The sequence below is a fragment of the Schistocerca gregaria genome, unplaced genomic scaffold (genome assembly GCF_023897955.1).
Source record: "Schistocerca gregaria isolate iqSchGreg1 unplaced genomic scaffold, iqSchGreg1.2 ptg001048l, whole genome shotgun sequence".
NCBI classification, from domain to species: Eukaryota; Metazoa; Arthropoda; class Insecta; order Orthoptera; family Acrididae; genus Schistocerca; species Schistocerca gregaria.
In genome coordinates, this window is record NW_026062394.1 from 230,001 (window position 1) to 235,000 (window position 5,000).

At 50.2% G+C, this 5,000-nt stretch overlaps 1 non-coding gene across 1 annotated transcript in view; it reads left to right on the plus strand.

Annotated features, from left to right (window-relative positions):
- The first annotated feature begins 4,442 nt into the window (after positions 1 to 4,442).
- Positions 4,443 to 5,000, plus strand: part of LOC126327433 (small subunit ribosomal RNA) — a 1,893-nt gene continuing 1,335 nt past the window's right edge. Inside the window, exon 1 of the ribosomal RNA XR_007561250.1 lies at positions 4,443 to 5,000. This exon is cut by the window's right edge and continues 1,335 nt beyond it. This is a non-coding gene — a ribosomal RNA (small subunit ribosomal RNA).

The window sequence follows — 5,000 nt, forward strand, 5'->3', positions numbered from 1 at the left end:
TGCGAATGTCCCTATACGTGCTGTAAGACTGGGCACACAACGTGAATCGCACGTCAGCCAGACACTCGAACATGCACCACTCTCGGCCTGCAACGGAGACACACAATACGTAAACATCTGGAATGCGACAATGTCGAGTGCATCCTCTCTGCCACATTGCACCGTCGACACTATGATAACCAGAGCAGTAGGTCCACCTATAAAAGCACAATACCCCACTCCTCCGACAACTACCATTGCTCAGATAAATCAACACCACCAACACACATCCTACACAGAGGGGCACCAAATATCATCCCCCGCCCTCGTGTTATACCACATGAAAAATTGCAGAAGTGAGAGACACACATCCGCCAGCCTCTTGCTTACAAGCATCGAACCGACGTGACGTATCTGACGGTGACTCAGGCATCCGTGTACTGCCACCACTATCCACCCCCCCCCCCTCTCTCTCTGCCCCCTTCCCACACAATACCAAATTTAACCAACTTTATCGCTTAACCTAACTGTGGCTGTACCAGTTTATCGCTTAACCTAACTGTGGCTGTACCAGTTTATCGCTTAACCTAACTGTGGCTGTACCAGTTTATCGCTTAACCTAACTGTGGCTGTACCAGTTTATCGCTTAACCTAACTGTGGCTGTACCAGTTTATCGCTTAACCTAACTGTGGCTGTACCAGTTTATCGCTTAACCTAACTGTGGCTGTACCAGTTTATCGCTTAACCTAACTGTGGCTGTACCAGTTTATCGCTTAACCTAACTGTGGCTGTACCAGTTTATCGCTTAACCTAACTGTGGCTGTACCAGTTTATCGCTTAACCTAACTGTGGCTGTACCAGTTTATCGCTTAACCTAACTGTGGCTGTACCAGTTTATCGCTTAACCTAACTGTGGCTGTACCAGATTATCGCTTAACCTAACTGTGGCTGTACCAGATTATCGCTTAACCTAACTGTGGCTGTACCAGATTATCGCTTAACCTAACTGTGGCTGTACCAGATTATCGCTTAACCTAACTGTGGCTGTACCAGATTATCGCTTAACCTAACTGTGGCTGTACCAGATTATCGCTTAACCTAACTCAATTTGTCCCTTAACCTAACTCAATTTGTCCCTTAACCTAACTCAAGTTGTCCCTTAACCTAACTCAATTTGTCCCTTAACCTAACTCAATTTGTCCCTTAACCTAACTCAATTTGTCCCTTAACCTAACTCAAGTTGTCCCTTAACCTAACTCAAGTTGTCCCTTAACCTAACTCAAGTTGTCCCTTAACCTAACTCAAGTTGTCCCTTAACCTAACTCAATTTGTCCCTTAACCTAACTCAATTTGTCCCTTAACCTAACTCAATTTGTCCCTTAACCTAACTCAATTTGTCCCTTAACCTAACTCAATTTGTCCCTTAACCTAACTCAAGTTGTCCCTTAACCTAACTCAAGTTGTCCCTTAACCTAACTCAAGTTGTCCCTTAACCTAACTCAAGTTGTCCCTTAACCTAACTCAAGTTGTCCCTTAACCTAACTCAAGTTGTCCCTTAACCTAACTCAAGTTGTCCCTTAACCTAACTCAATTTGTCCCTTAACCTAACTCAAGTTGTCCCTTAACCTAACTCAATTTGTCCCTTAACCTAACTCAATTTGTCCCTTAACCTAACTCAATTTGTCCCTTAACCTAACTCAATTTGTCCCTTAACCTAACTCAAGTTGTCCCTTAACCTAACTCAAGTTGTCCCTTAACCTAACTCAAGTTGTCCCTTAACCTAACTCAAGTTGTCCCTTAACCTAACTCAAGTTGTCCCTTAACCTAACTCAAGTTGTCCCTTAACCTAACTCAATTTGTCCCTTAACCTAACTCAATTTGTCCCTTAACCTAACTCAATTTGTCCCTTAACCTAACTCAATTTGTCCCTTAACCTAACTCAATTTGTCCCTTAACCTAACTCAAGTTGTCCCTTAACCTAACTCAAGTTGTCCCTTAACCTAACTCAAGTTGTCCCTTAACCTAACTCAAGTTGTCCCTTAACCTAACTCAAGTTGTCCCTTAACCTAACTCAAGTTGTCCCTTAACCTAACTCAATTTGTCCCTTAACCTAACTCAAGTTGTCCCTTAACCTAACTCAATTTGTCCCTTAACCTAACTCAATTTGTCCCTTAACCTAACTCAATTTGTCCCTTAACCTAACTCAATTTGTCCCTTAACCTAACTCAATTTGTCCCTTAACCTAACTCAAGTTGTCCCTTAACCTAACTCAAGTTGTCCCTTAACCTAACTCAAGTTGTCCCTTAACCTAACTCAAGTTGTCCCTTAACCTAACCCACGTTGTCCCTTAACCTAACCCACGTTGTCCCTTAACCTAACCCACGTTGTCCCTTAACCTAACCCACGTTGTCCCTTAACCTAACCCACGTTGTCCCTTAACCTAACCCACGTTGTCCCTTAACCTAACCCACGTTGTCCCTTAACCTAACCCACGTTGTCCCTTAACCTAACCCACGTTGTCCCTTAACCTAACCCACGTTGTCCCTTAACCTAACCCACGTTGTCCCTTAACCTAACCCACGTTGTCCCTTAACCTAACCCACGTTGTCCCTTAACCTAACCCACGTTGTCCCTTTGCCTAACATAGTTCACTGCTCGGAATCTCTGGTGTCGTTGTTATCCTCATGTAGATGTCTTGCGAGTGTTGCTTACTTTCCACATATTCCTGCTATCCACTGTCAATTGTACTGCAATAGGACTATATCGCCGACCCCCCCCCCTCCCCCCCCTCTGTCCCCCTCTGTCCCCCTCTTTGTGTCTCTGTCCTCTCAAGCTGGTCGGTCTGGCGTTTGAGTGTTAAATGAGCCTCGCAGCTGTTCAGTTGCATTCAGATGTCGACGCCCTCAGTGTACGTCGTGGTATGGTCTGTGTCCATTGTCCGCTGATGTCGTACGCGTAACCCACACGCTGTACCGATCATCGGTCGTTACGTACAGAGTGAAGTAGTGTGATACGTGTGACCGTACGCTGGCTGTGCCCAACGGTGTCGAATCTCAATTTCCATATGTTGTGCTTGATGCTACTTGTCTCGTCTCCCAATAACAGCTAGGTTGCACTGTGGTACGCCGTAGAGGCGTGTGGGAGGAACGTACGAACGCATTGTATGTCACCCTGGGTCGCTGGGGGTGGTGGTGCGGTGAGTCAGGTCAGGTCAGGTCAGCGTGAGCCGTCTGATGTAGTGACGCGTGTATTCCGACTTTGTCGTATTGCCTCACACAAAGTGCTACCCTGGTGGACCGCGTTCCATATCTGGGACATGCCGCAGATGCCGGTTGACAGTGGATCGCGGAAGGTACATCGCATACGTGCGCGGGCCACCTTCCACGTGTTCTCTTCTGCACATGTCGCAGTGTGTATGTGGTCTGATGTAGCGTGTCGTGACACATGACATCCTGGCATGCAAGAATTGTTGAATTCGCAAATGTAGGTGGACATCTACGTTTACTGCCCAAGATACGCAAATGAACTGGAAATCCGTTGTTGAGCGGTTGTTCACGCTGGAGGTGAATCTGTGATGGCGACGATCGGTACAGCTATTAACCGGTTGTTTCAGCGGTACCCGCCACATCCACACGCGTGACTAGGCCCATGTGGGTATGAAGCGATACGCGGCGGTGGCTTGGTGGGACTGTTCCCGGCCGGTGAAGGGGGGCCGCCCGGCGTGTTGGCCGCGCGCTGCGTGGGCGCACGCGCAACAGGCGGCTGGTGGGGGGCGCCGAGTGGCAGGAGCGCCAGCCGACGGGCCCGGCAGGCGGCGCAGCTACGCTGCGGCGCACCCTGCACGCGGCGCCTGGCGGCCAAAGTTGGTTCAGCCGAGCCCGGTGCGAAGCGCGGTGGACATCTGCAGTGTGCTGGTCTGATTGAGGACTGTGTGCGTTGAGGATGCGCCGCCGCCTGGCACTCGGCGCCGCGACGCCGTCTGCTGCTCGGTCGCCCCAGCGGTTCTCGCAGGTGGTTTGTATCGCAGTTGTGCGGACGTGTTGGCGCGTGCGCTGTGCTGGGAGAGTTCGCTTCTGCACCCAAGTGGGGCTTTGCCCTTGTGTGGCGCTGGCGTTGGAGCTGCCGGTCACCATAGGTGGCGCGTGTTGTCTCCCGCCGGCAATGCCACGACAGCACGCTCCCGGGCCTCTGTCGGCAGCGGCAAGCTCAGTTGGGAGCAAGGGTGTTCGCACTAAAACCGTCTACTCGCCTAACTCCGGGCGATTGCGCCTCTCTCGAAACCGACCAAGTACCTAGGACGGCGCTGCGCGCCGCCGGGACCTGAGAGGGTTTCGAGGTGTATCGTGCAGGGGAGCTCGGCCTCCTCCTGTTTGCAGAATAATTGAGCGGACGCTTGCGTGTTCGCGCGGGCCCCCGGGACACACTCCCGGGCGGCCGGCTGCTCAGCTCTAGTTGACGCAGCTCCCTGGTTGATCCTGCCAGTAGTCATATGCTTGTCTCAAAGATTAAGCCATGCATGTCTCAGTACAAGCCGCATTAAGGTGAAACCGCGAATGGCTCATTAAATCAGTTATGGTTCCTTAGATCGTACCCACGTTACTTGGATAACTGTGGTAATTCTAGAGCTAATACATGCAAACAGAGTCCCGACCAGAGATGGAAGGGACGCTTTTATTAGATCAAAACCAATCGGATTGGCTTGTCTGGTCCGTTTGCCTTGGTGACTCTGAATAACTTTGGGCTGATCGCACGGTCCTCGTACCGGCGACGCATCTTTCAAATGTCTGCCTTATCAACTGTCGATGGTAGGTTCTGCGCCTACCATGGTTGTAACGGGTAACGGGGAATCAGGGTTCGATTCCGGAGAGGGAGCCTGAGAAACGGCTACCACATCCAAGGAAGGCAGCAGGCGCGCAAATTACCCACTCCCGGCACGGGGAGGTAGTGACGAAAAATAACGATACGGGACTCATCCGAGGCCCCGTAATCGGAATGAGTACACTTTAAATCCTTTAACGAG